The sequence below is a fragment of the Gorilla gorilla genome, chromosome 5 (assembly GCF_029281585.2).
Source record: "Gorilla gorilla gorilla isolate KB3781 chromosome 5, NHGRI_mGorGor1-v2.1_pri, whole genome shotgun sequence".
NCBI classification, from domain to species: Eukaryota; Metazoa; Chordata; class Mammalia; order Primates; family Hominidae; genus Gorilla; species Gorilla gorilla.
The window spans coordinates 88,575,019-88,599,368 of record NC_073229.2 but is presented as its reverse complement, the minus strand read 5'-3'; the positions used below and the strand labels follow the sequence as shown (position 1 = coordinate 88,599,368).

General features: G+C 34.0%; 1 long non-coding RNA gene across 1 annotated transcript in view; it reads left to right on the top strand.

The window, feature by feature from the left end:
- The first annotated feature begins 11,887 nt into the window (after nucleotides 1–11,887).
- The window catches only part of LOC129534080 (uncharacterized), a 51,041-nt gene continuing 38,578 nt past the window's right edge, over nucleotides 11,888–24,350 (top strand). The window contains exon 1 of the long non-coding RNA XR_008680500.2: nucleotides 11,888–11,931. This is a non-coding gene — a long non-coding RNA (uncharacterized lncRNA). The remainder of the gene's footprint in view (nucleotides 11,932–24,350) is intronic.

The following is a 24,350-nucleotide window of genomic DNA, read 5'->3' as shown; positions in this document are numbered from 1 at the left end:
TTTACACTGCTGGTGGGAGTGTAAATTAGTTGCACCACTGTGGAAGACAGTGTGGCGATTCCTCAAGGATCTAGAACTAAAAATACCATTTGAGCCAGAAATCCCATTACTGGGTATACACCTGAAGAATTATAAATCATTCTACTATAAAAACACATCCACACGTATGTTTATTGCAACACTGTTCACAAAGCAAAGACTTGGAACCAATCCAAATGCCCACCAATGATAGATTGGATAAGGAAAATGTGACACATATACAGCATGAAATACTCTGCAGCTATAAAAAAGGATGAATTTATGTCCTTTGCAGAGACATGGATGAACATGGAAACCATCATTCTCAGCAAACCAACACAGGAACAGAAAACCAAACACCGCATGTTCTCACTCATAAGTGGGAGTTCAACAATGAGCACACAGGGAGGGGAACATCACACACCAGGGCCTGTTGGGGGGTCGGGAGGATAGTGGAGGGATAGCATTAGAAGAAATACCTAATGTAAATGATGGGTTGATGGGTGCAGTAAACCACCATGGCACGTGTATGGCACATGTAGACCTATGTAAAAAACCTGCACTTTCTGTACATGTATCCCAAAACTTAAAGTATATTTTTAAAAAAAAGTTATTGGAAAAAATAAAATAATTACTAATTGAGCAAAACAAGAGACTTAATTTGGCAGAAGAAAGAAGTAGTGAACATAAAGATAAGTTTATTAAGATAATTGTGTCTGAGGATCATCAGAAAAAAATAAATGAGTAGATCCTCAGAGATCTACTCACATATGAGTTCCAAAAGGAAAAGGGATAGATAAATGCTTTGAAAAAATAATGGCCAAAACTTTCTGAGTTTTATGAAAAAATGTTGATCTATACATCCATGAACCTCATCAAACTCAAAGTAGAATAAATTGAAAGAGATTGAAAGTTAATCATGATAGTCAAACTGTAAAACACAAAGAGATAATAGTGATAGCATCGAGAAAAAAAGTGATTTATTACACACAAGGATCCTCATAAGAATAACAATTGACTTCCCATCAGAAGCCACCATGTAGATAAGAAAGCAGCAGAATGATATATTTGAAGTGCTAAAAGAAAAAAACAGACTATCAACCATGAATTCTATATCCTACAATGCTACCTTCTAAATTAAAGCAGAAATTAAGACATTTTCAGATAAACAAGAACAGGAAGATTTCATAACTAGCAGACTAACATATAAAGAATAGTAATGATAGTCCTTTAGGTTAAAATGAAAAGAAACTATAGAATCTTAATTATTCACACATAAAAATCATGAGATCCAGTAATGGTAACTATATTAGTAAATATTAAAACCAGTATAAATATGTTTTGTTCATAACTCTTTTCTCTGTATATGATTTAAAAGATGGAGCATAAAACCATAATTATAACAGTTTGTTGATGGGCTTATAATGTATAAGATATAATTTGTATCACAATAATAAAACAAGGGAGTAAAAAAAGGGGAGCAATGGTGGAGCAATATTTTGCACATTATTAAAAATAAGTTGCTATTAATGCTATGTAATTGCTTTATCTTAAGAGGTTACTTATAATCTATAGGTCAACCATTAAAAATTTTTGAAATAATACAATAAATGTAACAAGGCTGTTAAAGTGGTATATCAGAAAAAAATATCTATTTAACACAAAGTAAGGCAATAATGGAAGAAGGCAGGAGCAAAAGAGAAGAAGACATATAGAAAACAAATGGCATAATAGCAGAAGTAAACTCTACCTTATCAGCAATTACAGTAAATGCAAATTGAGTAAACATTCCAATCAAAAGACAAACAATGGCAGAATGTGCTTAATGAAAAAATTGTTCAACTATATGCTATTTGTAATAGATGTACTTTGTATTCAATAGTGAAAACTAAATTCATAGCAAAAGGAAGGAGAACATAATGAAAATTAAAGCATAAATTAATAAAGCAGAGAATAAAAAAGCAATAGAATGAAACAATGAAATCTAAAACTGGTACTTTCCAAAACTGAAAAACCATTAACTAGAATGATCAAGAAAAAACAGAGAAGACCCAGATTACAAGAATCAGAAATGAAAGAGAAGAAAATACTACACTCTTCCAAAAACAAAAAAGGATTCAAAGAGAATACTAAACAATTACATGCTAACCAATTATAAAGGCTAAATGAAATAGATAACTTTACAGAAAGGTAAAACCACTGAAAGTAACCCAAAAAAAGTATAGCATATCAATAAACTTACAATAAGCAAAGAGATTTAGTAATAAAAATGTGTTCCACAAAATAAGTACATGAGTAGATTGCTTTACCAGTGACTTTACCAAATGTTTACAGAATAATGAACACCAATCCTTCTGCAACTGTTCCAAAAGAGAAGGGGAAAATTCTTAACATGTTCTATGTGGCTAATATTACCCAGTCTAAATCCAGTCAAAGATATGACAAAAAAAGAAAAATACAGATCAATATGCCTTAGGAATACAGACCCCAAATTCCTTCATGAAGTACTAGCAAATGGAATTCAGCAACATATACAAAGAAATATACATTATGACCAATTGGGATATATATTAGTTCTGCAAGGTTGGTTTTAAAATAGAAAACCACTAAATGCAGTATACAATATTAATAGAATATAAGACAAATTACACATATAAACAGCTTCATTGATAGCATTTGAAAACATTCAACACATTTTATAAAAAACAAAACAAGGAGAGACGCAGAACACAGGCCGCTCCTCCAGGGCCCTCCAGGCCCTCCGGCCCCGGGCCGGCGGGTGAACTGGGGGGCCCTGGGACAGGCCGAGCCCTCTGCCCTGCAGATACCGGAGGCCTCTGCTGTGACTGCCCACTGGCTGTGCCCAGACCTTGAAGCCGCAGCGAACCTCTTTCCCACCCCACCTCGGTGACTGATGGCGGCCGTGGCGTCTCCCAGCCCGGACCCCGCCGGCACCCGGGTCTCCCGACCCAAGCCTGCTGGGCCTCGACGAAACCCCCGCAGAGCCACCAGGACGCAGCGCCTTTGGGCGGCGCCGGGCGTGGTGGGCCGGGAAGTATGGCGGCCGCTCAAACGCCGCGCCGCGGAGGCCATTAAGGCGTGGACAGCCCGGGAAGGCGGCCTAGGGACGCAAGCAGGCTCGGCCGCCTCTTTAGGCCACGGAGCCGCGCAGATCCGGTTCCCGGGTGACCACTCTGTCGCCATTGGGCGAGACCTACCTAGTCCTGACGACAACGGACAAAGGCCTTAAGGGGCCTGGAAGGTGAGCGAAGTCCCGAACGACGACGGGTGGAACGGTTAGCGGCCATCGGGCGGTTGGTCTTCATTCTACCAGACTTTGCTGTCGGAAGAGAGAAATGGTAGAATGACAGGCCACGTTTGGCCCGTTGGAAATGCCCACCACCCTCTGGGAAGATTTACTGGCCGTTTATGGAAGGCCTGTGTATATAATATGAAAAAGCTGCTCTCAACTCCACCCCAACCTTTTAATAGAAAACATTTGTCACATCTAGCCCTTCTGGATGGAAAGAGGTTGCCGACGTATGATAAAATAGAGTTAGAAAGTTACACATCTTGTAAATTCCCATCTGTTTAAAAGAAATCATAGAAAATACATGTCTTCTGGAGATGACTTTTGGAAATGGAGTTGTTAAGACGGCCTCTGGAAGCGATACGTCCACGTTTGTTAAGTGGGTTAGATGACATGGAGCTGGAAGACCTGAGAAGGAAGAGAAGAAGGTTCTATGCTAGACTGGTCATATTTAGAAGACATTTTCATATTCTATCCATTGTTTTGTGTGCATTTTATTCCTCACTACTGTGTATATAGTTGACAATGCTAAGCTTTTTTGAAATGTCTCTTCTTTTTAGATGTTCTGAAGTGCCTGATATGTTAAAATTAGAGGTAGCAAAATCACATTTTGTAAATACCTTTTTGTTACAATTCATAGGAAATATTTTTTGGGGGGAATGGCCAAATCACCTGTTGAGTAATACTCATTGTGTTTGTGCAGTGGTTCAGGGGAGGAGAGAGGAGGGGGAGGTGCGGAGAGCTCTATGCCATCCTGTTTACAGCGAGGCAAGATGAATCATTATGTCTGTGCATTTTGTTTTACTTATCTGTGTATATAGTGTACATAAAGGACAGACGAGTCCTAATTGACAACATCTAGTCTTTCTGGATGTTAAAGAGGTTGCCAGTGTATGACAGAAGTAGAGTTAGTAAACTAATATATTTTGTACATTTTGTTTTACAAGTCCTAGGAAAGTCTTCTGAAAATTTGATGTCTTCTGGGTTGATGGAGATGGGAAGGGTTCTAGGCCAGAATGTTCACATTTGGAACACTCTTTCAAATTATAACTGTTGTTACATGTTTGCAGTTTATTCAAGACTGCTGTATACATAGTAGACAAATTAACTCCTTACTTGAAACATCTAATCTATCTAGATGTTTAGAAGTGCCCGATGTATGTTAAATGTATAGGTAGTAAAATACCACTTTGTAAATATCTTTTAGCTAAAATTCATAGGAAATGCTTTTGGAAATTGAATTGTGAAGCCACCTTTGTGAGCAGTATAGTAATGTCTATATTGTTCAATGGTTTAGAGGAGGTAGGAGGGAAGAAATTTGCAAAAGGTAATATACTAGTGTGTTCATACTTGGACATTTTCAGACACCATTTTTCTATATGTTTTGTGCATTTTGTTTTGCTCTGTATATAGTATATAGAATGGACAAATAGTCCTAATTTTTCAACATCTAGTCTCTAGATGTTAAAGAGGTTGCCAGTGTATGACAAAGTAGTAAAATTAGCATATTTTGTACGCTTTGTGTTGAAATTCGTAGGAAAACTTGTCTTCTGTAAAGACTTTTGCATAGGAATTTGTTTGACCATCTCTAAGCATTACACGTGCCTGTACTTGTCCACTGGATTGAAGGCAGAGAAGGAAGGGAGGAGGGAATGATTCAAGGCCAAAATGGCCACATTTAGAAGATACCTCAGATGATAACCATTGTTATGTGTGTGCAATTTTATTTAACAGTGCTGTGTATGTGGTGGACAAGTTATATGAAATATCTAGTCTTTCTAGATATTTGGAAGTGCTTGATGTATTTAAAAGTGGTAGTAGAATAACACTTTGTAAATAGCTTTTAAAAACTGATGGGAAATGCTGTTTGGAAGTGGAATTGTTGAACCACCTGGGAGGTGGGAAGGAAGAAATTGCAAATGGTGTTTTGCCATTGTTTATTAGAAAATTTCAGCTTAATCCATTGTGTATATGTTACATGCATTTCATTTAACTTTGCTATACTGTATATATTGTATATATAACGGACAAATTAGTCCCGATTTTATAATATCTAGTCTCTAGATATTAAAGAGGTTGCCAATGTATGACAGAAGTAGAGTTAGTAAACTAACACATTTTGTACACTTTGTTAAAATTTGTAGAAAGGCTGTCTTCTGAAAAGGACTTTTGGAAGTGAGATAACATCAGCTCTAAGTGACACGTGCCTATATCCATCAGGTTGGTGGTGGAGAGGAGTTTGAAGGAATGAAGGGTTCTAGACCAGAATGTTCCTATTTAGAAGACACTATCAGATATAACCATTGTTACATGTGTGTAGTTTATTCAACCCTACTGTGTATATAGCAGACAAACTTAAGTCCTTATTTGAAACATCTAGTCTTTCTAGATGTTTAGAAGTGCACAAAGTATGTTAAAAGTAGAGGTAGTAAATAACACATTTTGTAGCTATCCTTTTGATATGAAATATTGTCTTGGAAATTGATCAATTCTCTGAGCAGTACACATTTTGATATTTGTGCTGGTTCAGGGGGAAGGAGGAGCACAAAGTGCAAAGGGCTTTCTACCAGTGTCCAGTGTGTTTATGAGGAGGCACATTGACCATTGTCCCTTATGTCTGCATTTTCATTTACTGTGCTGTGTATATAGTGTATATAAGCGGACATAGGAGTCCTAATTTACATCTAGTCGATGTTAAAAAGGTTGCCAGTATATGACAAAACTAGAATTAGTAAACTACTACATTGAGTACACTTTGTGTTAAAAATTCATAGGGAAGACTTCTTAAAAACAAGTGAAATTGTTAAAAATACCCCCTAAGCATTACAGATGGCTTATAGCTGTCCACGGGGTTGGTAGAGGTGGGAAAGGGAAGGGTTCTAGGCCGGAATGTTCCTATTTAGAAGACACTCAAATTACAGTCTGTGTTATGTATGTATACCATTTATTCAATGCTACTGTGTATATAATGGAAAACTTAAGTCCAGTTTGAAACATCTAGTCTTTCTAGGTGTTTAAAAGTGTACAACGGCCTGTCGCAGTGGCGCATGCCTGTAATCCGAGCACTTTGGGAGGCCGAGGCAGGCGGATCACGAGGTCAAGAGATCAAGACCATCTTGGCCAACATGGTGAAACCCCATCTTTACTAAAAATACAAAAATTAGCTGGTCGTGGTGGTGCCCACCTGTAGCCCCAGTTACTCGAGAGGCTGAGGCAGGAGAATCGCTTGAACTTGGCAGGCGGAAGTTGCATGAGCCGAGATCGCACCACTGCACTCCAGCCTGGCGACAGAGCAAGGCTCCGTTTCAAAAAAAAAAAGTGCACAACGTAGGTTAAAAGTAGAGGGCTTAAGTAAAACCCCTCTAAGCGTTTGTTTTCAGTACTTCCTAGGAATGGTTGCATTTGGGAATGGAATTGTTAAAACTTGATGCTTAGGAGCGAATGCAGACTATTCATTGGGTGGTTGGGGTGGGGGAAGGGGGGGTGGGCAGAGGAGGTATGCAGGGAGAAGGGTTCTGTGCTCCTGAGATTAGTTCAGATGGTCTAACCATTGTTCTATATGTGCATTTTAGTTAATGTGTATTAAAGGATAAGTCTTAATGCTCAAAGTATGTTAAAAATAGATGTAGTAAATCAGTCCCTTTGTGAATGTCCTTTTGTTAGTTTTTAGGAAGGCCTATCTTCTGGGAGTGGCCTTTATTAGTCCACCCCTTGGAGCTAGACATCCCGTACTTAGTCACGGGGATGGTGGAAGAGGGAGAAGAGGAAGGGTGAAGGGAAGGGCTCTTTGCTAGTATCTCCATATCTAGACGATGGTTTTAGGTGATAACCACAGGTCTACATGAGCGTTTTTAGTAAAGTGCCTGTGTTCATTGTGGACAAAGTTATTTTGCAACATCTAAGCTTTACGAATGGGGTGACAACTTATGATAAAAACTAGAGCTAGTGAATTAGCCTATTTGTAAATACCTTTGTTATAATTGATAGAAAGGATACATCTTGGACATGGAATTGTTAAGCCACCTCTGAGCAGTGTATGTCAGGACTTGTTCATTAGGTTGGCAGCAGAGGGGCAGAAGGAATTATACAGGTAGAGATGTATGCAGATGTGTCCATATATGTCCATATTTACATTTTGATAGCCATTGATGTATGCATCTCTTGGCTGTACTATAAGAACACATTAATTCAATGGAAATATACTTTGCTAATATTTTAATGGTATAGATCTGCTAATGAATTCTCTTAAAAACATACTTAGTGTATTCTGTTGCTGTGTGTTTCATTTTAAATTGAGCATTAAGGGAATGCAGCATTTAAATCGGAGCTCTGCCAATGCTTTTATCTAGAGGCGTGTTGCCATTTTTGTCTTATATGAAATTTTTGTCCCAAGAAAGGCAGCATTACATTTTTTTTTTTTTTTTAGCAGTTTGAGTTGGTGTAGTGTATTCCTGGTTATCAAAATACTCATATAGCTTTGGGATTTTGAATTGGTAAATATTCATGATGTGTGAAAAATCATGATACATACTGTACAGTCTCAGTCCCATAAAATTGGATGTGGTGCCTACACACAGGATCTAGAAGAATATGTCAAACTATAAACTGCTTGTGATTGTGAATGACTTTGTTCTTTGCTTGTGTTTTTCGGTTTCCTATAATGCACATACTAACTTTTAAAAAATAAAGGTTATTTAAAAAAAAAAAAACACTCAACAAACCAGAAACAGGAGGGAATGTCCAAAATCTGGTAAAGTGTCCCATGAAAAATCTACAGCTAACATCATACTTTATGGTGAAAGACTGCTTGATTTTCTTTTAAGCTCAGGAACAAGACAAGGATATTTAGTCTGTCATTTCTAAATTCAACATTGTACTGGAAGTTGTTGGGATAATTAAACAGAAAACAGAAAAAACGTATCAATATTGGAAAGGTAGGAGCAAAATTGTCGCCATTATCAGATATTAAAAATCCTAAGGAATCGACCAAAAATTATTATAACTAATAAATAAGTTTACTGATGTTGAAAAATACATCATCAATATACAAAAATCAGTGCTGTCTCTATACACTAGCAAAGAACAATCTGAAAATGGCATGAAGACAATTCCATTTCTAATAACATAAAAAGATTCAAATTCTTAAGAATAGATTCTAAGAAATACAAGTATACATTGAAAACGATAAAATATTATTGAAAGAAATTAAAGAAGATTCAATAAAATCTCTATTAAAGTTATGGCTGCCATTTTCTTCAGAAAGTAACAAGCTGATACTAAAATTCATATGGAAGTACAAGGATCCCAGTTTAGCAAAACAATGATGGAACAAAAAAATAAGTTGGATTCATATTTCCTGACTTCAAACTTACTAAAAGCTACAATAAGAGAGTGTGGTATTAGAATAAAGATAAATAGAATAGAGTGTCTAGAAATCCTTACAAGTTTGTCTAATTAATGTTAAAGTTACCAAGATAATTTAATATGGAAAGAATAGTATTTTTAAGAAATTATCCTGAGATAACTGGATATTCATGTGTAGAAGAATGAGGCTAGACCTTTACCTCACACCACACACATAAAAATTAACTAACTCAAAATGGATTATATCTCAATATAAGAGCTAAAAATATAAAGTTTATAGAAGAAAATACAGAAATAAAATTATTGTAATCTTCAGTTAGACAACAATTTCTTAGCTATGATATGAAAAGCAAAAGTGGCAAAAGAAAATGAGTCAATTGGTTGTCCTCAAAATTAAAATTGTTTGTGCCTGAAAGGACACCATGAAGAAAAAGATAACTCACATAAGGGAAGAAAATATTTGCAAATCATATTTGATAATTGGCTTGTATCCAAAATATATAAAATTTCTTACAACTAAGGTAAAAGGTACATAACTTCCATTCCCAAATGAGCAAACGATATGAGGAGATATTCTCCCAAAAAGAGATACACGAGGTCAGAAAGCACATGTTAAGATGAGCTGTATTATTAGTCCTTAGGGAGATGAAAATCATATGTGCATTGAAATACCACTTCACACCTACTAGAAGGGTTAAAAAGACAAACATCAACAAATATTGGCAAGATGTGGAGAAGTTGACACTCTCATACACTGCTGGTTGTACTGCAAAAATTATACATTCACTTTGGAAAAGAGTTTGGAAGTTCCTCTAAAAGTTAAGCATAGAGTTACTCTATGATCCAGCAATTCTACTCTAGTTTTATATGAAAAATAATTGAAAATATATGTATGGACATGTATTGCACATGTTTATAGCAGCGTTATTCATAATAGTCAAAAAGTTGTAATAATCAACATGTTTATCAACTGAAAAATAAACAAATTTGCTGTAACTTTATGATGTAATGTTATCTGGCCATAAAAAAGAAACAAAGTCCTTATACCTGCTATGACATAAATCTTGAAAACATTATGCTAAGTCAAACAAACCAGTCACCAAAAAACATATATTGCATGATTCCATTTATATGAAATGTCCAGAACAGACAAATCCTAGAGATAGAAAGTCGATTAGGAGTTTCAAGGGGGAAGAAGGAAATGGGGAGAGGCTGTGGTAATGGTATGAGTTCCTTTGGAATAATAAACGTATTCTAACATTAGATAGTGGTGATCGTTGTACTTCTCTACGAATCTACTAAATCTATACTAGTTCTCTCCTTTTCCATGGTTTTGCTTTCTGGTTTCAGTTACCAGCAGTCAACCATGCTCTCAAAATAGATGAATATAGTATAATAAGATATTTTGAGAGAGAGAGAGAGAGACCACATTGACACACTTTTATTACAGTATGTTATGATTTTTCTATTTAATTAGTAGTTATTGTTGCTAATCTCTTAATGTGCCTAACTTATATTTAAACTTCACCATAGTTATATATAGAAAAATACATAATTTATATATAGATGGTCCCCAACTGGTTTGACGTGATGTCTTGTCTTTACAATGGGATAAAAGCAATTTACATTAAGTAGAAACTACACTTCAAGTACCCTTACAACCATTATGTTTTTTTTGCTTTCAGTGGAGTATTCAATAAATTACATGAGATATTCAATAATTTATTATAAAATAGGAATTGTGTTTTTCTCCACTGATAAGTTAATGTAGGTTCTGAGCATGTTTAAGGGAGGCTAGGATAAGCTATGATATTCAGTAAGTATATTAAATACTTATAAGTACATTTCCAACTTACAATTTTTTTCAATATACAATGGGTTTATCAGAAAAATAACCCTATTGTAAGTTAAGGGATATGTGTAACCCTGTATAGAGTTCGGTGCTATCTTTGATTTTCAGACATCCACTGGGGGTCTTGGAACATATCTCCCTTGGAATAGTAAAGGGGGACTATTGTACTGAATTGTACACCTAAAAAGGTGAATTGTATGGTATGTTAATTATGTCTCAATAAAATTATTATTTAGAAAGATAACTAGGTAAGGAAATTCCTAAGTTGTAAGTCATTCTATTTATATGCAACATATGGAATACATACATTATGCTCATCTCATTAATATAGCGTATTTAGCGACTGCTCTTTTCTCTTTACAATCTAGAAAAGCCAATATGAATATAATGTTCATATTAATACATTATCTTTATAATCACAAGAAGCACATTCAGAAAATCTGATTCAGCTAAACTTTAAATTTTATAGCCAGATAAAATGCAACAAATATCTGAAACATGAAAATAAATAAAGCAAATAATATATCAAAAATCTTAGGAATGATGAAATGACTAAGAGTTTGTCTTAATTTAGGTAACAAAATCTCCTGAAACATTTATACATTTAAATCACTAGGAGTTCACAATAAGCCATGTCAGGGTTATCTAGAAGGACTGATTATGTATCATGAATATTAAAGTATTTTGAATTAAGCCTTGTAGATGTTGTTTATTTTGTTTTCAATTTTTAAGACTTCTATATCAAATGCGATACTTTTATTTAAATAAAATTAATACCATGTTGGACAATAAATTAATATTTGAGTCCTCTCATTTTGTTGGGATATATAAGAATATTTTGAACCAATAGGTGGACAAACATAAGTGATGTATTTCATACACACACACACACACACACACACACACACGTGTATTTAACTCATATGTATAAGACATTGTTTTGGGAAGGAGCAAAGTAGCTTCTGATAGCCAGGATATTCAGGAGCTAGCCATATAGTATAAAGCAGGTTTAGAGCTAGGTGTAAGTGTTCTTCTGATGACCATTTCAACAATTTCATAGAACATCAGTATCAGACATGGCTAATCTATGCAAATAAGATCACAAAAACCAGACTAACTTATAATCATATCAAATAGAGACAAAACCAGGAACATCACCCAAACAAAAGACTAACAAAACAATCCCCTGTCATGGCTAATATAAGTAATTGCTACCTCTTTTGAAAACATTGGCTTTCACTTCTTTCTTGTCCTTTCCTCCATCCTCCTAGGTAAGACTTACCATAAACCTAATAATAAAATTCTGCTCCCTTCTTGACAACTTATCCAGAGCAAAGACCCATTCTTTGAAACCATACCCCAAAATACAAGTAGCAAGCTCAAGTCGGTAAGTCCTTTCTAACATCCTTTTATTTAGATATCCCTGTGGATCTACATGATGTGTTTTCTCCCTTGTTGCAATGAGTTATAAACCCAACTTTTGCAACCCTAGGTGTATTCCCAGTGGTGTTTGTCTGGTGACTGCCAACAGCATCAACGTACACATACACAAACGCATATACAAGTTATCTTAAGAAATTATAGGAAGAGCTAAATGCCAAAAAAAGGATATATCAGAGTCTCAATGAAAGAAATACTAGAAAATTTATAGTACATATTATAGGTTATAATTAATTGATGTAAGAAAAACAGAACATAGATAACAATGAATATTATGTTTTTAGTTCATCAAAAGTTTATTATTTCTCCTAATATACAGGTGGAAAGGTTATTAATATCAATTTGTGTTCATACATCAACTTAATAATTGCTAATGTCACAAAAATGTCTCTGGGTCTTTTTATTTTTATATATCTTTAACTAATCCTAACTATTGGCATTGTGAGTTTTCCTATATTACCAAAATTATTTATTTATCTTTTTTTTGTCACAAAGTATCTATGCCATTATTGCCAGCTATTGTGGAATTCAATTTAATAAAGCAAACTGCCTACTGTTGAACAGTCTGCACCTTATAACCCACTTTAATCACCAAAAAATTAGAAACATTTGTGAAAAGTTTTACAGGCATGAGATAATCCAGAATTCTCAACCTTAATCACAAGGCAAAAGAGAATGTATGATTTATTTTGGAGGACATTCTGAAATAATTTTAACATTTTCCTTTGTAAAATAATCATCTGAGTGTGTTTGTATGCAATTCATCTGCTTCTGAACAAGAAAAGGATTTAGTTATGATATACTTGATTATGCATCTACATAAGAGATGCAATGTATACCAAACAAATCTAGGATTAAAAATTATTTACCAAGGGCAGGGCATGGTGGCTTATGCCTATAATCTGAGCACTTTGGGAGGCTGAGGCGGGCAGGTCACCTGAGATCAGGAGTTCGAGACCAGCCTGGCTAACATGGTGAAACTCCGTCTCTACTACAGATACAAAAATTATCCAGGCATGGTGTCAGGCACCTGTAATCCTAGCTACTCGGAGGCTGAGGCAGGAGAATTACTTGAACCCAGGAGGTGGAGGTTGCAGTGAGCCAAGATCATGCCACTGCACTCCAGCCTGGGAAACAGAGTGAGAGTCTGCCTCAAAAAAAAAATTTACGAATATATACGTGGTTATTAAGCTTTTGGAATAATAGCAATAGCTACTAAGAATTTCTTTTCCATGTGTATGCATCATTTTTAAAAAATAACTTCAAGTGTTATTTTAGATTTAGGGAGTACATGTGCAAATGTTACATGGATATATTGCATGATGCTGGAGTTTGGGGTACAAATGATCCCATCACCCAGGTAGTGAGCATAGTATCCAACAGTCAGTTTTTCAACCCATACTTACCTCCTTCCCTTCCCACTCTAGAATTCCCCAGTGTTTATTACTGCCATCTTTATGTCCACAAGTACCCAGTGTTTAGCTTCCACTTATAAGTGAGAACATATGATATTTGGTTTTATGTTTCTGTATTAATTCACCTAGAATAATGGCCTCAAGCTACATCCATGTTGCTGCAAAGAACATGACTTTGTTCTTCTTCATGGCTGCATAGTAGTCCATGGTGTATATGAACCACATTTTCTTTATGCAATCCCATGTTGATGGGAACCTAGGTTAGTTCTATGTCTTTGCTATCTTGAGTAGCGCTGAGATGACTACATGAGTGCATGTATCTTTTTGGTAGAATGATTTATTTACTTTTGGATATAAGCCCAGTAATGGGATTGGTGGGTGAAATGGTAGTTCTATGTTAAGTTTTTGAGAAATCTCCAAACTGCTCTCCACAGTAGCTGAACTAATTTATATCCCAACAACAGTGTTTAAGTGTTCTCTTTTCTCCAATGCCTTATCAGCATCTGTTGGTTTTTTAACTTTTTAATAATAACAATGCTGATGTGTGTGAGATGTTGTCTCATTGTGGTTTTAATTTGGATTTCTCTGATTAATGATGTTGAGCATTTTTTTCATATGTTTATGGGGCACTTGTTAAATGCATATCTCAAAATGTCAGAAAGATATCAAACTAATGATCTAATATCATACTTGGAAAACCAGAAACATAAGAGCAAACTAATTCCAAACCTAGCAAAAGAAAAGAACTAAAATCAGAGCAGAACTGAACAAAATTAAGACCCCAAAATCCAGGGAAATAATCAACTTAACCAGAAGTTGGTTTTTTGAAAGCATAAACAAGATTGATAAACCACTGTCTACATTAACAAAGAAAAAACGACAGAAGATCCAAATAAGTACAGTCAGAGATGACAAAGGTGACATTACAACTGATCTCACAGAAGTAGAATGATTCTGAGAGACCCTTATGAACACCTCCATACACATAAACTAGAAAATCTAAAGGAAATGGGTAAATACCTGGTAACACACCACCTCTCAAGATTGAATGAGAAAAAAATTGAAATCCTGAAAACACCAAGTTTTGAAATTGAATCAGTAATTTAAAAAAAACAACCTACCAACTAAATAAAGCCCCAGACCAGATGGATTCACACCAAATTTTACTAGATGTAAAAAGAAAAGCTGGTACCCATTCTACTGTAACTCTTCCAAAAAAAAAAAAAAAATGAAGTTGAAGGAACTCCTCCCTAACTCACTCTATGAACCAATATTATCGAGATACCAAAACCTGGAAAAGATACAACACAAAAAGAAAACTACAGGCCAATACACCTTATGACCCTCAACAAAATACTAGGAAGCCAAATATGGCAGCATATCAAAAAGTTAATTCTCCAACTAAGCTTCATTCCTGGGATGAAACTGTTTCACCAAACACAAATCAATAAATGTGATTCACCGCATAAACAGAATTAAAAACAAAAAACGCATGATGATCCCAATAGAAGTGGAAAATTCTGCTATGAAATTCAACATCATGCTAAAAATCCTAAATAGACTAGGTATCTAAGAAACATATCTCAAAATAATAAGAGCCATCTATGGTAAACCCACAGCCAACATCATACTAAATGGGCAAAGTCTACAAGCATTCCCCTGGAGGACCGGAACAAGCCCAGCCTCACAACTTCTATTCAACACAGTACCAGAAGTCCAAGCCAGAGCTATCAGGCAAGAGAAATAAATAAAAGGTATCCAAAAAGGAACAAAATAAGTCAAACTATCTCTCCTTACTGATGATATGATTCTACACCTAGAAGATGCTGAAGACTCCACCAAAAGGCTCAAAGTTTCAGGACACAAAATCGATATATACAAATCAGTAACATTTCTATGCACCAATAACATTCAAGCTGAGAGCCAAATCAAGAATCCATTTACAATATGCAATCCCATTTACAATAGCATACACACCAAAAACAAACAAACAAACAAAAAAGCAAGGAATACATCTAATCAAGGATGTGAAAGATCTGTACAAGGAGAACTACAAAACACTGCTAAAAGTAATCAGTAATGACACAAACAAATGAAAAAATACCCCGTGTTCATGGCTTGGAAGAATCCATATCATTAAAATGGCCATAATGCCCAAAGCATGCACAGATTCAACCTATCAACCTACGAATGTCATTTTTCATAGAATTAGAGAAAAACTATACTAAAATGTATGTAGAATGAAGAAAGAGGTTGAATAACTAAAGCAATCTTAGAGAGGAAATAAAAAAAGATGGAGGCATCATGTTACCTGACTTCAAACTATACGTAAGTCTACAGTAACCAAAAACAGCATGGCAGCATTGCACTGGTAAAACAACAACAATAACAGACACACAGATCAGTGGAACAGAATAGCAAAACCAGAAATAAAGCAACATACTGACAGCCATCTAATATTTGATAAATCAACAAAAATAAGCAATAAGGGAAGGACCCCCTAGTCAATAAATGGTGCTGGGAAAATTGGCTGTCCATATGCAGAGGACTGAAACTGGACCCTTACCTTTTACTATACACAGAAAAGTAACCCAGGATGGACTAAATATATAAATACAAGACCTCTGACTATAAGAATCCTAAAAGAAAACCTAGAAAACACCATTCTGGACATCAGCCTTGATAAATAATTTATGAGTGAGTCCACAAAAGCAACTGCAACAAAACCAAAAATTGACAAGTAAGATTAAGCTAAAGAGCTTCTGCATAGCAAAGGAAACTATCAACAGAGTAAACAGATAACTGACAGAATGGGAAAAATAAAGCGGAGTATTCTCCCCATGTGATAGTCTGAAACCAGGAGCACAATGCACTGTGGAAAGCCGTAGGGACCTCTGCCCTTGAAAGCGGGGTATTGTCCAAGGTTTCTCCCCATATGATAGTCTGAAATATGGCCTCCTGGGATGAGAAAGACCTGACCGTCCCCCAGCCCAACACCCGTAAAGGGTCTGTGCTGAGGAGGATTAGTAAAAGAGGAAAGCATCTTGCAGTTGACATAGAGGAATGCCACTGTCTCCTGCCTATCCCTGGGAACTGAATGTCTCGGTATAAAACCCGATTGTACATTTGTTCAATTCTGAGATCAGAGAAAAACCGCCCTATGGTGGGAGGCGAGACATGTTTGCAGCAATGCTGCCTTGTTATTCTTTACTCCACTGACATGTTTGGGTGGCGAGAAACATAAATCTGGCTTACGTGCATGTCCAGTCATAGTACCTTCCCTTGAACTTAATTATGACATCGATTCTATTGCTCACATATTTGTTGCTGACCTTCTCCTTATTATCACCCTGCCCTCCTACTACATTCCTTTTTTGCTGAAATAATGAAGATAATAATCAATAAAAACTGAGGGAACTCAGAGGCCGGTGCAGGTCCTTGGTATGCTGAGTGCCGGTCCCCTGGGCCCACTGTTGTTCCTCTATTAAAAAAAAAAAAAAAAAAAAGAATGGGAAAAATAGTCACGATCTATGCATCCAACAAAGGTGTGATACGCTGAATCTATAAGGAACTTATTCAACAAGCAAAAAACAACTCCATTAAAAGGTGGGCATAATACATAAACACCTACTCAGAATTTCTATTTAGTTTCTTCAGAATTCTCATCTAAGAACTAATTAATACAATTGAATTATGGAATATGTGGATAATTTATATTATAAAATATATCAAACATTTTACTAAAATAATCCAAACTCACAATAATCTCTAAGTAAAAAATTGGAAGTTTTAATTTAGTGCAAATTTAAGTAACAGTTATTTTAAATTACTGGAATCAATTATTCAATGTTGAATGAGAAACTTTAAATAGAGAATAGTATTAAATAGTATTAAATATTATTAATATTTAATATTATTAAATATTATTAATATTTAATATTATTAAATATTATTAATATTTAATATTATTAAATATTAATAATATTTAATATTATTAAATATTAATAATATTTAATATCATTAAATATTAATTATAGAAATAGAAATTATATTCCACTAGAAAACTGAAATATAATTAATATTGATATTTAATATTTTAATATTAAATATTAAATATTATTTAATATTTAATAATATTAAATACTGGTATTAAATAGTATTAAAGTAAAATACTATTTTTAAAAGCACATTTTGAGCCAATTTTGATGGAAAAGGAAAGTATTATTAAAATGTATTTACCAAAAGGAGTAAAGGTTTACATTATTTATTAAATTAGAATCTCATCATTTTTTAACTTCTCACTACAAAGTAGACATTACTCTTCCTACTAAACTTAGATAAAACAGTAGTTTGAAAATATGCATGAGACAGGAAAGACAGAAGATGATAAAAACACAGGTCTACAATATTGAACTCTGCAGCCAGTGAGAAAAAAATAAAGACAAAACTGTCAAGTTTGATAGTTGTAAATGCATAAACTATATAGTAGTTCACTTTTTCAGATCAACAGCCAGATATTTTAAATTTTTCTTATCAGTAACAGATGTACTAAAGTAAGATGGATAGCATAATTGTGAACATGAATTTTCAAGTTAGAGAGATTATCTTTAAACAATATCTCTGATGCTTATTAAATCTCTAGACATCTAGCATATTAGTTTTCTCTTACTGCCTAAAAAATTACTACAAATTTCATGTCTTAAAACAACATAAATATACTGTCTCACAGTTTCAATAAGTCAGTGTACAAGTGTCAGTCACCTAAATCCTTTGCTTTCGGTCTCACCATGCTGAAATCAAGGTATTGACCGGGATGTGATCTCACCTAGGAAATGGAGTTCTCTTCCAAGTTCAATGACTGTAGCAGAATTCATTTCATTCTGCCTCTAGGACTTAGGTCTCATTTTCTTGCTAGCAACCAGGTAAAGACTACTCTCAGCGTTTAGAAGGTATTCGCAGGTCCTTGACACATGGCCTCCTCCTCTCAGAGCATGCCAGTTTGTTTTTTTAAGGACAACAGGAGAATCTCTGCAGTTACCTCTTGTTTTGTTAAAGGCCCATCTAATTAGGGCAGCCCGTGTAGGACAACCACATGTTTGATTAAATAAAAGTCACTTATTGGGGGTGTTAATAACACTGTAAAATCTCTTTCTACATATAATATAATCATGGAAGAAGTATCATATTTACAGGTTTCACTCACACCCAAGGGGAGATTTTACAGGGCATATACACCAGGAGATGGGAATCTCGAGGGTCATTTTATAATTTTGCCTTTGATATCTACTAATCTGCTTAATTTTTCCAAGTAACCTACTCAAGTTCTCTAAGCCTCAGGTGCCTTCATATGTAAAGTACTAACAATTTATACTTCATAAATATACTTAAGCCTTGAAGGTAGTAATAACTATAATATTCTTAGCCTAGCGACAAATAGTTATCATTAATTAGTAGTAGCCATTACCTCTAGGCAAGACAGTCTAGATCTAACAACGTCAAAGAATAATTGACAGAAGTACCACGATTGGCTCAGACCTATTCATCAATACATTACTTATTTTTATAAACATTTAAGCCATATAATAAGAGATAACCAGACTAGGAAAAACAAAGAAGGAGGAAGAGCAAGAGAATCCAGCAATATGTAATTTATGAACACAGACTTACATGAAGTGGATTAATATAAGAAAATATAAATGAGGAAAATGTATTCAAGATGAAATAGAAAATCATACTAAACCAGTAGACATTTAAAAATATACCAAAGGAGGGAGATTTGCTAACATAGACTCAAACAAAATTACTCCCAAGTCTTTATTTCTTCTCTTATGCCACATAGGTGAAGAGAATAGAAAAACAGGAAAAACTACTCAAATTATTTTTTGAGACTATCAAAACCTAGCTACCAAATTCTAGCAAGCATATAACAACAAATAGAAATTTAGCCAATGTTTTTAAGATCAAAAAGTCAATTTTTTTCAAAAAAACATAAATTTAGATAGTCGAAAACAGTAATGTATTTAAAATACATTATATAGTTTGAGCTGGAAATATGCCTCAACATAAGAAAATCTTTTAGAGAAAGAAAAATGGTTTTATCATTTCAGAGCAGAAAAATATTTTATAAAATTCAGTACACATTCTAAAAATTTCTTTTAGCAAATGAAAACAAAATGGGAATGTACTTATATTAACAACAACTACCTACAAAATGATTTTAAAAAACCCTGCCAAACATCAGTTTATCAAAAACAAATGTAGAAACTGAATAAAAAATATATATACATATACATATATATATAAATTGTTGAATTGTTACAAGAACAACTGAAGTTGACTAGATCTTCTAAAGCTAAAGAGATAAGAAGCAAGCTAAGACTACAGCGGGCTCTGCTTTTCAAACCAGGACATTTGCCCATTTGCTTCCAGATAAGTAGTTGCATCTAGATAAGAAGAAAGAAGTAGCTGGAGTTTGCAGCAGCTTCTTTGAATGAAAAGAAAACACTAGCATTCAGCTTGGTCAAGGAGATTAGGTCCGTAAAGAGAAGAACAGAGAAGTGAGCCCACAATTTGATCAGCCCTATTCTATAGAGGCACTTGTTCCCTTTCAACCTTGTATTTATAGTATGAAATTACACAAAAGTAAAGCATTAGCAGTCTAGTAGTGCCAGGAAGATAGAAGTTGGAGTTTAGGGCCAGCAATATCTTATAGTCTTGTTAAACACTTCTAGCTTTCAATGAACACAACAGAGGGGCATATCTTGAAGAAAAACCAGCAAAAGCAAAAACAAAAACAAAAACAGCTTTAACAGCATGAAAACCATACTTGCCTAAAATGTGATCATGCATTCCTATTCTGTCTGCCAGAAAAATAAAAATAAAAAATCCTCTTTGGAAGATGTTAACATTAGATGGAGCTTTTCAATGTTTGAAACAAATGTCTGCCATTCAATAAAAAAGTTTCTTAAATGCTGATTACCATATGTCAAGAGACAAACTGACAGTAGAAATATACTATTGAGATATCGTGATTATTGGATAGAGATTTAAAAATACTTATGATGAATACATATAAAAATATAGAAGACAAATAGGAAATTCCACTCGAAAACTGAAATCTATAAAACAAAGAAAAACTCTGAGTTTGAAAATTATAACCTGAAATTTAATGACTTAATATATTATTTTAATAATAGACATATTAGACAGAATTAATAAACTTGCTAGTAAAAGATATACAGATTGAAATATTTATATAAAGGATATAAAAGTCATAAAAGAAAACAAAAGAAATATGGAAACTAATGAAAATGGCCATTATTTGTTTAATTGGGCAAGAACAATATTTGAAAAATTGCTGCCTCAGAATTTTCAAAAGATGGCAAAAAGAGAGTGACCACAGGTTTAGAAAGTTCTTGAGACCTATGCTGGATACATAAAATTAAAACTTTATCTAGATTAAAACTTCTGAAAATGAAAGACAAGGAGTAAATCATACAGGTAGCCAATGAACAAAGACATATTATCTTCAAAGGGACACAAAGATCACAACTTACTCCCCAGTATCAGAAGCAAGAACCCAATGAGCCAACATCATAACGGAGTGAAAGAAAATAACTGCCAATTTAAACTTCTATACCCAGTAAAAATACACTTCAATTATGAAAGCAGAACAAACTCACTTTTTACAAAAACAAAACCTGAGAACTTACTGCAATGTTTAAGATTGTGGGAATTTGTTGACAGATGACCTGGATTTAAATTCAGGCTCTAAGAATTATGACTTATATAATTTTAAGCATGTTACTTAATTTCAAGGCACATCAGAAATAATGCTACCTGCCCAATGAGGGTATAAGAAGTACAGCACTGAGTATAGGACATAGTGTAATATCTAACATAGTAAGACAACCATAAATTTCAGCTAAAATGTTCTCATGTACTGTGACTTGTCCAGGTAAGCTAAACTTCTTCTCAGTCTCTGTGATGTTTGTTTCCTTTACTTTCTTCCACTTGGAAGTAGACTTTGTCTACTTCCACCAATCCCTGACCATACTTTCCCAGTTTTATCCATCTGCAAATGTCAAAACAAGTGCCACATAGTACCTGAAGCTTTGATAATTTCCTTCAGCATACCTTCTCTTACCTACTGTTTTAGATACATTTAAAGCATGTTAGTTACTTATGTACATATAAGCTGTATTCTGCTTAGTGCTTATTGTATTTAAAAATATCTTAATTATATTATTGCATATTTCTCTAGTTTCTAAAGTATAAATTCCAAGAGGGCAGAAACTTTCTTTACTTTGTTCAACAATTATCATCATAATAACATCTGGAATAGTGTCTAATGTTTGACTGAATAGGTGCTAGAGATTGGAACATCTATAATGATATTCATTGGTACTAATATAGTCATGGAGGATATTTTATTATCATTTCTAGATATTTAATAATCTTATTTTCCTAACAAGAAAAAGACTTTTTTAAAAGAATTCATTTAAATAATTATTTCATTACAATCAACCAAAAGCAGTTCTATAAATGAAGAATTAAAATCCCCATTGAAAGAAAACTTGGATTGCCTCCATTTTGAAAAGTTTTTATACATTAGAATTATTGTATTTTATTCAGTCTTAGCCACAATTTTTTACTAACATGTGTGCTTTGTGAAACTTTCTATTAGATTACTGAAAATGTAGATATATACTGAAAAAAATAGAAATTTCAAATTATAGTCTCTTTCTGATCATTATGTAATTCTTGAAAGAAGGACAAATATTTTTCTTTGCTTTAATAAAAAAAATTTTGAAGTAAAATTTGTAATGAATTTAATCCTTGTAAAAATAAAGGGCTCTCCCTATTGACTTATTATCTCTTTTATTTAAATGTTATTTTAAGTTTTCACTTTAATTCATAAATACTTATGGAGTTGGCTATAGACACAAAGGTTTCCAAATACTGAATGCTGATACTCAGGATTATACATAAAAACACTAATCTTTATTCATAAAAACAAACAGAACTATCTTAATATGATTTCTTTCAGCAAGAGAAAATGATTTATCTTGATACTTTAAATCTAAAGTAAAATAATATGTATTATTCTGACAGAAAGTAAATGGAATATTTAGAAACAATTTCTATAAAAAGTTACAAACACTGAATTTGACTGAACATATTTTGAAATAAGGCAAAGAAAATACAGTTTACAACGAGTGATACTTTCAAGGCAAAACTTGTAGAAAAACACAATTTCTTTTACTTGGGAAAATGTAATACAAATACATGAAGAATATGAAAAGTCACAAGGTAGATGAAGATAATATAGAGTATAAATCAAGCTATACTGGATTTTGAAACCATTTTCTAAAGAAAACATAAACCTCTAAGAAACTTAGTCATTGTTTCCATGTGATTATACTTTTCATTAGTAACAAAAAAAAAGCAAATGATCATTTTAGTGCCTAATATTCCAAATGAGAAAACAAACATTAAGTATAAATTTCCACTGGTTTTATTTCCTATATCTAGTAAATCTACTATCAAAATAACTTCAGCTGTTTGTCTACTATGCTATTTTCAATTTATAGTTTTTATTAGTAATCTTTACTTATAATTTAGTTCTCTTACGGCATGCCCTACCTTCATAAACCATTTGTGATCCTTTTTAAGGGTTCCTTTACCTTTAATGTTGGTTTAAAAAAAAAGAATTTAAAACTAGAATAAAGAAGTTTAGACTAACAGTAATAAACCATGGGAAAAAATAACTCCTCTGTCATTGATGTGTACTGCTCAAACATATTTATTATGTTTTGAATATTATCTTCCATATTGACTCAATTTGACAATTAGAGATATAGTCTAATACCCAAAGCTTTTTCCCTAGTACACAAATAATAAGAATATAGAAAATATAATCTTGTATGAGATGATCACATAAAGATGCCAGTATATAAATGTAATTCTGCAACGTATAGTTTTGGGGAGCATTACATGTTTTGGTCTGAGAGCCAAATGACAATAATAATGCAAGTACACCACGGACTAAAAATCACTTGTAAGTTTTGAACCACAAGTACAAAACTCATTTCCAGTATTATGACCTCAAAGAAAATTAGCAACTGAGGCAGAGCAAAATGTTGGAATAGAAAGCTTCATCAATTTTTCCCCCACCCCTGGCAAGGACACCAAATTAACAACTATATACACCGAAAACACCTTCATAAGAACCAAAAATCAGTACAAACAAAAATCAGTAGTATTTCTATATGCCAAAAGTGAACAATCTGAAAAACAAATCAAAAACATAGGCTAGGCATAGTGGCTCACACCTGTAATCCCAGAACTTTGGAAGGCTGAGGCAGGTAGATCACCTGAGGTCAGGAGTTCAAGACTAGCCTGGCCAATATGGTGAAACCATTTCTTTACCAAAAATACAATACAAAACAAAAAATTAGCTGGGTGTGGTGGCAGGCACCTGTAGTCCTAGCTACTCAGGATGCTGAGGCAGGAGAAACACTTGAACCTGGGAGGCGGAGGCAGCAGTGAGCAGTAATTGTGTCACTGCACTCCAGTCCAGCCTAGGTGACAGAGTGAGACTCTGTCTCAAAAAACAAACAACCAACCAACAAAAACAAATCTTAATTCCATTTACAATAGCCAAAAATGAAATTAAATACCTAGGAATTAACCAGAGAAAGGAAAGATCACAATAATGAAAATATACGACACTGATGAAGGAAATTGAAGAGGACATCAAAAAATGAAAAAAAAAATCCATATTCATGGATTAGAAGAATCGATATTGTTAAAACATCCATACTATTGGGAGAGGACATAGTTAGAGGCTGGCTACACACATAGAGAGGGAGAGTCTTGGGAGAGAGGCAGTGCGCATGGAAACACACTGGCACCACCCTTGTGGTGTAGTTAGCAGGAAAAAATATGG